Below are 12,604 nucleotides of genomic sequence, written 5' to 3' on the forward strand. Positions count from 1 at the left end.
TATTAATCATTTACTTACACTTAATAAATGATCTTATGAACCACTGACAAATCCTAAATAACTGGTTTGTAAACAATGTAATACTTAATTTAGAAATGATAAATTGATCATTAATAAAGTATGAAAATACAATTATTAAACACATTATAGATATGCTTATAAATCAAGAACAAAGCATTTATAGGTGTATTTATAAACTGCTTACTAATGTCTATTAATGCTTTATAAATGATGAACTAACTATTTAGTAATGCTTAACTAATGCTTCATAGCGTGAGTTATTCTAGTGTTACCCAACAATCACCACTGATCACCACCAGCTGTCACTCATCACCTGCACCAGTTATAAGGACTCTCCACACACACTCTCTTTGTCTAGTCTCGTCTATGACCAACCGGATGTGCTCCTTGGATGTTACTCACCTAAAGACTCCTTACCTGATGTGCATCAGGACGTGCGTGCAGTTACATGGCCGCAGGTTTTCTTATCAGAGTCTGGCAGCACAGATGTATGTTCTTCCTCTGTAGCTCAACCCACAGCGGTTTCTGTTTCTATCATGACACTCAGGCAGAAATGTGAGGATTTCACAAAGAAAGCATGTTTTAAGTAAAGTTATGATTGATCATTTTCCACATATCTCTAATCAAAGTGTAACCATATGGTAACACTATAGTACAGGGAATACATATAAACTATTAACTATGACTTTTCCCTCAATAAAGTCCTAATTTACTGCTTATTAATAATTAGTAAGATAGTTTTTATGTTTAGGTATTGGGTACGATTAAGAATGTAGAATAAGGTCTTGTAGAATAAGGCATTAATATATGCATGCTAATAAGCAACTAGTTAAAAGACCCTAAAATAAAGTATTACCAACCATATAATTTAGTAGCTTTGAATATTTGAAAAACACTGTAAACTTTAACAAGGTTGAACAAAATGTTTGGTTTAAAATCTTTTCCTGTGGAGTTGAAATGACAGAGAACATTACTAGTGAGGTTTTGGCGGTTTCAAACATTCACTTTGCTGTGGAGAGCTGTTCAGCCCTGTGCGTCTCTGCTTAAAATGGTTGAGGCAGTATATATTTGCCCCTGTGTGTAAGATACTGGTCAGTTTACAACTGGATAAAATAACCAGAGACAAGCAGATGCCAGTGTATCTTATTCTTTTATTATAGTGAATTAAATATCAGCTTTACCTAGTACCTAGTGTCTGAGATCAATATATTTTGGCACAAGTAGGCAAATGTGTCTCAAGCTTGTTTAACTTCCACTTTTTTTTGTTTCACTACTTCCTGGGAACTTTTCTACTGTGAAGCTCTTAGATTGGTCTTTGACACATTCTATCTTGACTTTCGTTAAGTGTTTAGCTTGCCCTAGCATTATAATATTTTCTGTTGATTTAAATTTATGCAAAAAATAAAAGAATAATAAAAATTTGATTTCTTTTCTTTACAAAACACATTGAGATTTTGAGAACAAAATGGCAGAGAGGAACACCATGGTGGAGATGATGGAGGGAGGAACCAGGAAAGACATTATGGAGGAAGGAGCCGGAGAGAGACCCAGAGGCAAAGCACCCTAATGTAGGCCCATGGCAGAACCGAGGAGACAAAGAGACAAGGCAACAGCATAGGACCAGGGGGCCAAGGCAGAGCCACGGTGACGAGCGACTAAGGTGGTGCCAGGGTCCTGGAGGACTGATGCGGAGCTGGTGGGACTGAAGACCAAGGTGGAGCTGGAGGGAAGGGGGAGCCCAATGGAGCTGAAGGGACGGAGGGAGGAGGCACAGCCAAAGGCCTGTAAGTCCATGGTATAGGCAGAGCGACAACTAACTAAGGCGGAGTCGGAGAGACGAAAGAGTCATAAGGTGGAGCCATAAGGACAACAGTCCCAGGTGGAGCCAAGGGAACGAGGAGCCAAGGTGGAGCAGATTGGTTTACAGGCCAAGGTGGAGTAACGGGCTTGGTGGAAGACCGGAAGGCCCAAGGCGGATCCGAGAAGCAGAGCAGAGGAACTAGATGACTTTGAAAGGGGAAGCAGGAGAGGGAGGCTGGGTGGGGCCATCAGTGACAAAGGAGACTTGGAACTGGACGAAACCATAAGCGACGAAGGAAACTTGGAGCTGCACACAAACAGCTGCAACGGGAGACTTTAGGGAGTCATATTTTCCAATCCATCAATTAGTCTAATAACTTGGCACACCTCACCCTCAACAGCAGGAGTATGGGCTTGCCTCCACTCCATGCCTCTATACTCCACTAATACATCCACCTCGACGGACGTTGTTGCTGGCTCAAGCACCTGGTCAGACTCTCTGTGGGGCTTGGGCTCCATGACGAAAATGTTTATCCTCATTCTTTACCTCCTCAATAAAAATTTCTTCAAGGGAGGGTGCTGTTGGTGTGTCAGGTCAAGTGTAATCCTCCACAACTGACTGCAAACTTGCCTTTCTTTGGAGGGATGTTATAGTTGGGAATGACTTCACACTCAAGGTGAACGCATTCCATTACTGTCAGGAGGGACAGAGGACCCAAAAGTGATAGAAGGAACAGAAACAGTTTATTAATAATGACAAAAAAACACAGGCAGTCTGCCGAGCACCGGCTCTCAGGGTGAACTTAAATAGTCCACATCAAACGAAATGAAGAAAAGGGTCCCAAGCTTGTCAGAGGGCATACAGCGAATAGGTTACACAGTCCCGAGCCAGTAGACACAGCACCACCGATGGCAGATGGCAAGGTGACCTCAGGCAGCAGGAAGACTGGGCAGAGAACATGTGCACGACTAGACTGAACAAACAAGACTGGGACTAAGACTAAGACTGACACTACGGATAAACATATAAAGAAGTCTGGCAGGCATAAAGAGCCGAGTAACACACTAGAAAATACACAATAATCTGGCAAAGAGCTGAGAGAGCAGCAGAGTAAAGTAGCCGAGAAAATTAGAGTAGAGAAAGAACAGGTGTGGAGATGATCAGCGCGAGCGCTGATTGGAATAGCGAACAGCTGAGTCTAAGTAGCAGTAATGACAGGAGAAAGAGAAACAGGGAGAATATCAAACCCGACTCATGACAATTACACAGGTCAGTAAACCAAGATAGTTCAGGCAAGCCATTGTGCTTGCTCTTTCGGAATACAAACACATAAAAAAGTGTTATTTTGCACAGATAATGCTGAAGTATCATGTCTACAGATATAGGCTGGTTAGTACTGTGTGCACCACTGAATTTATTGAGACACAGACAAACAGAAGTGCTAATAAACAATATAATACTACTTTTTCATTACGGTTGATGCGCTGAGTAGCCATATTGGATTCTGAAGTTGAGTTGTTGCGGTTTCTCCAAGTTTCCCTTGACATGATGGGGGCGTTCGAGTTAAAAGTTCCTTCTGGGAACTAGGGCTGTGTTTGAAATGGCATACTATCATACTACTCTTACTATTTCTGCAGTATCCGGTATGTATACTGTGCATAGTATGCAAATTTTCTGTATGCATGGAATACCCAGATGACCTACTATATTTGCCAGAATCTGCTAAATACAACTCAAGAACACTGAAATCAGTATGGAAGCTGTGTTCGGAATGGCATACTACCATACAACTCTTACTATATTGTAGTATGCAATGTGTATACTGTGAAAAGTATGTGAATTTTCAGTATGCATGGAATTCCCAGATTACCTACTACATTTGTTGAAATCTGATGTATGCATCTGAGGACACTGCATGGGGTACTGTTTCCCAAAATGCAACACGCTCCACGTGACGTTTCATCTTCCTGAAGAGTGCGGTGTGATTGGAGGCTGGGAATAATTATGTAGTCTAACACTTTGACACGTTATTGTAAAGTACAAACTAGCTGTGTTTCCGAAAACACAATCATTACATAAATTGCACTTTAATCTCTACTGCACACTTCCGATCAAGTAACCTTTATTTATACAGCGCTTAATGCAGTACAGATTTCAAAGCAGCTTTACAGTGATATAATGATTCAGTGATGCAAACAGAGTTCAGAGTATCAGAGTATGGTCAATTGATTAAAGGTGCAGTAAAATATCCAAAAACCACTAGGCCAGTGTTATATATTTTGTTCAGTTGAGTACTTACAATATCCCAAATGTTTCCAGCTATTTGTAAATCTTGAGAAAATTGCTATTTTAACCAAGGCTCCGGGACGTTTGAGAATCGCCTGTCAATGGCATCATATCCGCATTACCCTCGGTTTCCACTTTTACTGCTGTAGAAACCATGACAACATAGTCTCGTGGACAAATGTGGAAGTAGTAGTTGTAGCGTCTATCAAGCAACTAGCTTGTTTCGTGCAGTCGTTATGGAACACATTTAATCTTTATCATTTGCAAATGACCCAAAAAGATTTTAGGACAAGAAGAGAAATAAAACGAGGATCAACATCGGTGTGGCTTTTCCTAAATGGAGAGAACTTCGCGTCAAACTTCAACTAGACAGAGACACCGAACTAGCATGTGTTTTAATAGACAGGTGAGTAAATGTTTGGATTCCTTTGCTGACAGCAAACTTATGATTATTATATCGATCAACAGTGTTAGTCATATTGTTTGAATGTGTTCTTGTTTATGCATATGATGTGAAAAATGGTAAGGTGATGTTCACTGCGAATACTTAAAGGCATGTTATGAACTGTTGGCTGTAATTTTATTGTTATACTTAGCTTTAGTGAAGTACTTGTCACTGCATTAAATAATGTGTCAAATGCCAAAATCATTTTAAGTTACCAAAAAGGAGGGCCATCCACGTCAACTCCTTGCAAGACACCTGGAATGCCTCTTCAAACCCTCTCTACCATAGCTTCGTCCAGTGACTCACCATCAGATAGGTAGGCATTCCCAAATTTGTTTTATATAATTTATCAAAGATGTTGCACAGAATTACAATGGGTAAATAGCTATAAAATGCTTTACAGAGATCAGTGTTTTCAGGAGCCTGGAGTCGAACATCTTTCTATGCCAGAAAGCGATGACCACCTGTTACATGAAAGGTCACTTTTAGATGTGTTATTATGTAAAGATGTGTTGTTAAAAATTATTTTATCATATAGGCGAGCATCACAAGCCACAAATTGCAGTGTGGCATAACCAAGCCAGTATTATGCATACCGACATTACAAACCAATGTTGTTTTTTTGGGCGGTGTTGAGTAGTTTTTCCAGGATGAGCTTCCATGATGAGTCTACCATTACCATGAGTGAAGATGCCAATGATCTTCAGAACACAGTGTAAGTGTTGTAATGCATTGTTACAAACCTGTTTGCTGTCTACTCCTGTTTGTGTAATTCGCTGTACACTGTATTTAGTTATTGTTTATGTAATTATTATTATTGTTATTATTATAATTATTACTATTTATTTTGTAGGATTGAATTGAAAGACCCAGATGATGCAACATGTGAAATAGACAGTGAGGACAACACTTCTGATGAGGACTATGTCCCCTCTATCTGTCTTAGGTTTGTGTGCATGAAGCATGTTTTTAGCTTTTTAAAAGTAGACATATATAAAACACAACAATCTGACTGTACTGACTGTGACTGGCTGTTATGTTATGAACCGTTTTGGCTCCAAGGCCACCCCTTGGTCATTACACATTGTTTTCTTTTTCTGATAAAAATGAAAGTATAGAAAAGACTTTTCTTGCACATGGTAATAATACATTGTTGTATATGTTTATTTTTTTTTTATTTATTTATTTTTTCACAGAACTGGTGAAGGATCTAAAGACTTTAGGAAAATTGAGGAGCTTAAAGTAATTAGTCTAGAAGAAACAGTCCATCTTACACAAGAAGATGAAGTGCTACCCCAACGTGAAGAACATGTTCCTACATCTTATGGTAGCCACCAAGTCATGTGTGAGGAGGACATAGTTGGACAACGGGCATCTATTGTATATGAAGAAAAATGATGAAAGAGCTGGTCACGCTTCTGCAGCTACCTGTAGTGAAGTGTAATTTCAGTAACACAATTACAAAAGATACCTGCCAGGCTTCACCACCTTTTGAAGTCCATCTGACTTCCAGGGGAACAGCAGGTGTCATCCAATGGGTATTTTTTTTTTTTTGAAAAACATAAGTCTGTGAAGTAGCATATATACATAGAAAAACAACTGATCTGTTAGGTGCATGTCACAAAACATATTTTTGTTGTTGCTAGAAACATAATGTATAACACCCATTAACGCCCGACTCAAAATCTCTCTTCATCTCAGTTTACCTACACACACAAATGTAAGCATTTGAATTGGCAGGTGTTCGTGATATGTTTTTAAAGGTGTATAATATATTATGTGGAAGTGCATACACATTTTCCAGTTCCAGTGAAAACTTTAGAAGTTTTTTTGAATTGTAATCTATATACCTTTGAATCCAATGCAGATAGTTTTTGTAAATTCATAGTTTGCATGCATTGCAATAACTCTTGTGTCTTTATCTTATAGATATGTTCAAATGGGCACAAGGTATGGACTTGGAATTTGCAACCTACACTCAAATTTGGAATGCAGGCAGGGGACATGATGGCCACCAACATTCTGCTGTCGGGAAATAACTACTACAAAGTGTCACACCAGTTTAATTACATGAACATGGGCTTTGTATATTCAGGATAGCTACTGCTTAGGAGCAATAAGGGACATGTGGGAGGACAAGAGAAGTGCTGCGATTCAACGTCTGAAGATACGTCCTTTGAACATAAATAAATGCCCGTCGATAGAAGAACATGAGGGCAGCAGCATGCTTCTTTATTATGGAATTTATTATGTATTCTGCACACACTGCAGCTGGGGATGACCACGTGGTTTCCTGCCCCAAGCGAACCACACTGCCACAAGACGAAATTTATGTAAGCAGCATAGCGGTATTCCCGGTTGTCATCCCCAGGTTCCTATGTGTCATGGATGGCATATATGTTGTTTCTTAAACGGCGTGACAAGCGCAATATGTGCTCATCCAATATGTATAATGACATTTGGGGCAACATGCTTACACATGTGCCCTCTGTCATGCCACAACATTTATTTTCAAGATCAGACGGCATTTCAATGCATCTTGTACAGGTACACCATCGAGGTACATCCTGTAATTGCTGTTCCTCTAGATGAGCAGGTGGTTGGAGAACATCAAAGATGAGGCCTGGTTCTCTATTCATAACTCTAAGTTCATCCACGTTCATGTTCCCTATAACATCCTGAAAAAAACAGCATAAATGTTAATGCCAAAAACACAGAACTTGTTTTGGAAACTTGAAGTATGTCCATACTCACTTGTGTCATCAACCTCCTGTCCTCTTGCAGCCTAGACACCATCAATCTGTCCTCTTCACACAGTCCAGATGATGCAGTGTTTCCTCTCCCTCTAGCTGCCTGTCTTCCCCTTGTAGACCTTCTCCGTCTACTTGCTGGTCTTCCTCTTGCTGCACTGCTAAGTTCAACAGCTTCAGTTGTCTCTTCTGGTGTCTTCACTCTGTAAGCTCTTCCCATCCCTTTTGCTCTTCCCGTCCCTTGTCTTTTTCCCCTGTCCGCACCTTTTGCTCTTCCCTGTGATGCTTCATGCCAGCTGCTCTGGGGAGGATTCCAGGTCTCATCAGTATTTGACATGGATACTTCCAGTGAGGATCTATCTGTATCTCCCTGCAACATACTCACATGTCAACAAAAGCAAATAAAAACAATTGTATATACAGATATGACATGACAGCTGACAATACATAGACATAAACTTGAAAAACTATCTAATGTTTTTACTTTTACATAGTTATGTGGAGTACATAATCCTAAATCACACTGAAGTAGTAATTCAGCATGCTTAATTTTATATATTCCAAATGTTGCATACTGTATGAGTAATGTTTATGTAAGGACAGTGTTACTGCATTTTGTTTGTTATTAGTTTATTGACATGGTTTATCACGTCAGGTGAAGTGTATAGCAATGTAAATTAATACAGTATGTGTTATACATAAATATTAATCATCCTTTTTGCAAATAATGTGGGTACGTTCCTATTTACTTTTACTATGATTGTTTTAAAAGAGTAAAACTGTGCAGCGTTACCACACCATTGAATTCGACAAATACAGTAACATCTATGACAACCAATTTAATATTAAACCTTACTACTTGCGGCTAATTCATTATAATGAAATAAAATCATGTCATCAAACGCAATATTTATAAAACTATTGCTTTACCTCATCCATGAACATGATTTCTGATTCCCGTCTGACTGATTTCCATCAGCGGTGGAGTTGAAGACGGCAGTTCCCATCATTCAACGCTCCTTCACAGCATCATCAAGCTACGCCGTTGTTGTTGTTTTGAATGTACGCCCTCTAGCGGCCAAACATTTTACATATTGCACCTTTAACTGACTGTCTCTCTAATAGACCACAGTATGTGAGGATGCAGGACTGGATCTCTCAAGTAGTTAAGTGCAGTACTGGAGTCCCTCAAGGAATGTTTTTAGCTCCATTTTTGTTCACTTTTTATACATCAGACTTCCAGTACATCTCTGAAACCTGTCACCTCCAGAAATTTTCTGACAACTCAGCAATTGTTGGCTGTATAACAGACCATGATGAAGGTGAATGAAAAGAGCTATTAAAGAGTTTTCTGGACTGGTGTGAGATAAACAGTCTCAGGCTAAATCAAATAAATACTTACAAGTGATGCTGTTGCAAGGTTAAAGATTACAGAGATATATGGAGATTAAAGAGAGCCATCATTACCACTGCCCGCATGGAGCACTCACTACTTCCTGATTCACGACCCATTTCTGACAGGTAAGTCTGTGTGAGGCTGTATGGTTTCATCTGGAGGGAGTGGGTCTGCTTTTGATACTGATTCTGTGACTGCATGTAGATTCATCTGTTCAACGTATTCACATGTCCGCTGCATAACATCAACAGGAGCTGTTTCCAGTGGAGGATCATGTTTACTATGGACGCTGGTGTCAACAGCTGCTTCTGGAGCTTCTGCCTCGGCTACGGCTGCAGCAGTTTCTCTCTCTAACACCATTTTATCCATTTTTGGTTCCAATTTGGCTTTCTCCACCTTTATTCTTTCCTCCTCATCTGCATACATTAAACATGCTTTGGCTGCTTCAGCTTTTGCTCTGGCCATTGCAGCTGCAGCATTTGTAGAGGCGCTGCCTGATCGTGAACATGACAAATATGATCTGGTTTTGAATGAGGGTGTGGACACCATTTTGCACACAATACTCGTTCAATTTACTTGAATCTTCACAAACTGCTGCTGTAACTTTTCCTGCAGCCGCTTTTTCATTATACTGTCCTCAACATGTTTTTAGTGTTTTGACAGTCAGATAAACTCCCTTTCCTCACATGACTCTGAAGTCAAGAAGTTCGTTTGCCCACAGGTTTAATGGTCTTGGGTATGGAGTGAAATTACAAATAAACAAATAAACATATTTCAATAATAATAATAATAATAATAATAATAATAATAATGTCCAGGAATTACCAACAACTACAGCAACATCCACAATAATGTAATATTTTGTGATGCTTGCAAATAAACATTTTGTAATGTAAATAATGAATACAGCGATATGACACTAAAGCACAATGTAGCTAATGCAATAGCTGGATGGAAAATGATTAATAATTACCTTAAACCAAACAATTCACATTTATATTCAAGTATAATGAACATCCATGTAAATCAAATAAATACAAGTAATGCTGTTGAAAGTTTAAAGATTACAGAGATATATGGAGATTAAAGAGAGCCATCGTTACCGCTGCCCGCATGGAGCACTCACTACTTCCTGATTCAAATGAATACCGGAAAATCACAGAATTAAAGCAACGTCAAACTTACCAATAGATGGAGCTCTAAACCATAAATAAAGTGAACAGGAAAATTAGTGCCATGGATAACGTTAAGGAATTGCAGACATTAAACAATTAAATGTGTTATCATATTAAACAAAATATGAAATCTGTGACATCAAACTTGTTCCAGCACACTATAAGAAGGGTCAAGGAGAAGAACAAATTAAACAAGCTCATAAAGAAAGCAGGTTCTGTTGTGAGGAGTGCATTACCCACCATAGGCCCTGTTTCCACCTTACATTAAAATGTGTTTTGGTCAATCGGATCACAAGTAGACGAGGAAGACGCATTCCCTTTTACACCTGCTGTTTTAATCCATTTCTTTTGTTCACTTTCACTGACCAGATTTCTTCAAAGGGAAGGTCTATGGGCAAGTAAATGTATGTGGTTTTTCAGATCTTTCGATCTAATGGACAAAATATGTTTGCGCAACTTAAATATAAACACGGCCAGAGAGCATCAGCTTTCATTTCTGCTCTGACAGTCGAAAGACCACGCCAAACTCTGTGAGTGCATGTTAGAAATCAGGAATAGTGAGAGAACATTGTGCTTGGTATGTTTCTTGTCTTCAAACCAAACTTGGGTCTTAGTTTAAATCCTGTATGGCTAGGATGCTTCCCATGATGTTTACGCGTTAGGTCAGTAGACAGAGAGTAGGCGTCTTTAGTGGCTGTTCGAACACATTCTACCACATGAGTGTTTACACTACGAAAGCAATCCAGTCTAATGCGTTTTCGACTACCTCTGAAAGTGGTCAAAAGTGGACAAGTGGACCTGTACTTAGAGTCGTCCACTTGTGATCCGATCGACCAAAACACATCTTAATACAAGGTGGAAACAGGGCCTAAGAAGAGATAACACAGGATAAAATGATTGATAAATTGGTCTCTATGATAAATCATGATTGTCAACCCCTTCATGAAACAGTTTGAGCCCTAGTGAGTACATTTAGCTCAAGATTATGATCCCCACTGTCACAGGGAGCGATTTGGAAAGTCCTTTTTACCAACTGCAATTAGACTGTACAATCAATGCTATTCAAGATGATAGATTATATTATAGAATCACTTTTTTGTATATAATCATAATGCCTTGCAGAATTGATAATAGAAAATAATTGCTGTTGTTGTCACGGTCACTGTCTGTCTCACCGTCCCTGAACTCCATTTCCCAGCATTCCTCCTCCTGCGCACCTGGTCACGTTCTGCAATCACCTGCCCCTGATTACTGATCGCCATCACCTGTCAGCACTCATCAGCACTGCAGTATTCACCCTAGCACAGTGTCTGGTCTCATCGCTACTATGCTGCCAAACCTGACCCTCTTACCTTTTGTGTCTTACCTGTTGTTCCAGTGTTCCCTCCGTGTTATCCACCGCTGCAGATTTACACCGTCTCCACGCTGCACAGTTCCCTCTGGATCCCTTGGAATACACGAAAAGACTATCAGCTTCAGATAAGCCCCATATGACTTTCCCTTTCCCCGCCTGCTTTCCTGGATATTCCTGTCATCTGTGTTTCACCATTGTTGTTCAATAAAACTTGCTGTTCATATCACTTACCTCTGTGTCCCGTGTCTGGCAGCTGACAGTTGTCGTGAATGTCTTTTATATTTTATTTTATTATTATTATTATTATTATTATTATTGTCTGGTGTGTGCTGCTGTGATGTGTAAATTTCATCTTAGGGATTAATAAAGTTTATCAAATCAAATCAAAATCAATGCTTCAACAGAGCTCTAACAAGAAAATAGTGTCATTGTTCTGCTGAAGTCTGTTTAGTGTTGATACAAATCCATTCAATAAACCATCCTATAAACCATTGTTGTTTAGTGGTATGATCAATTACACCCTTTGCAAATTAACGAGAGCCTTCAGAGCACTAAGGTTATTTAGAACATTACGTTCAATATAAACAAATCTTTCTCATTTCGAGTTAATAAACATCGTAATGATCTATGTATCAAATGCATCCATAGTAGTTCATTTATAGTGCGATGTGCTCATGGCCATAATTTTCTCCGCAATGATTACAGCTCTCATAATGATGATCTGTTTTTGGAAAATGTGCACTTAATAGTATCTTCTTTATCTAAAACTTCAAATTATAATTTCGATGCTGGCTGGGTTGATTCAGTCATATAAAATTTCTCTTAACAAATAAAACCATATATCAGCATATCAATAACTTTTTTTTTTTTTTATGCTGACAAAATATAGCCTATTTACCTCATATGTATGGCATAATCTAGGCTACCATAAATCTTAAGATAATTTTTGTGATGTTTTGTAAAACCCAGCTATAATGAGTTTTTTTTTTTATTTTATTTTTTTTACCTATGTATAATTGAAGTTCTACACAGTAAAAAGAGGAGGTGTTCCTGTAAGGAGATATTTTGATACTTGAACCCTTAAAATTAGCTAACCTAATATAGTCAATTTGATTCAAACATTATATTTTTGATTTTAATCAAACCAGTTAATTTACATGTTACCACATTAAGCATATTTTTATGCTAACATTTTTTTCAGTGCATATTTTTGGCTGAGCAAAATAAAATCTAATCAACTGATTTGAAGTAAAAAACATGATTTATTTTCACAGAATCAAATTGATTTTACACCAACAAACAGAATTTTTATGGGTTAGATCCACATAAAAATGAATGGTTAGCACATTTATTTGTAAGGTAACAACCTGGAAATC

General features: G+C 38.6%; 2 long non-coding RNA genes across 5 annotated transcripts; both read left to right on the top strand.

The window, feature by feature from the left end:
* The first annotated feature begins 240 nt into the window (after positions 1-240).
* LOC127519243 (uncharacterized) lies at positions 241-8,191 on the top strand. 4 transcript variants are annotated; one of them, XR_007931752.1, is made up of 7 exons: positions 241-4,514; positions 4,765-4,869; positions 4,957-5,031; positions 5,194-5,268; positions 5,407-5,499; positions 5,750-6,091; positions 6,483-8,189. It is a non-coding gene; the product is annotated as an uncharacterized LOC127519243 (long non-coding RNA). The 4 variants fall into 4 exon arrangements; XR_007931754.1 differs by having other exon boundaries at positions 4,939-5,268; positions 6,483-8,191; XR_007931751.1 differs by having other exon boundaries at positions 241-4,869; positions 6,483-8,188.
* Positions 8,192-8,676: 485 nt separating this feature from the next.
* LOC127519244 (uncharacterized) lies at positions 8,677-11,454 on the top strand. Its single transcript, XR_007931755.1, has 2 exons — positions 8,677-8,824; positions 11,253-11,454. It is a non-coding gene; the product is annotated as an uncharacterized LOC127519244 (long non-coding RNA).
* The last annotated feature ends 1,150 nt before the right edge of the window (positions 11,455-12,604 follow it).

This window comes from Ctenopharyngodon idella, chromosome 9 (assembly GCF_019924925.1).
Source record: "Ctenopharyngodon idella isolate HZGC_01 chromosome 9, HZGC01, whole genome shotgun sequence".
In the NCBI taxonomy this organism is placed as follows: domain Eukaryota; kingdom Metazoa; phylum Chordata; class Actinopteri; order Cypriniformes; family Xenocyprididae; genus Ctenopharyngodon; species Ctenopharyngodon idella.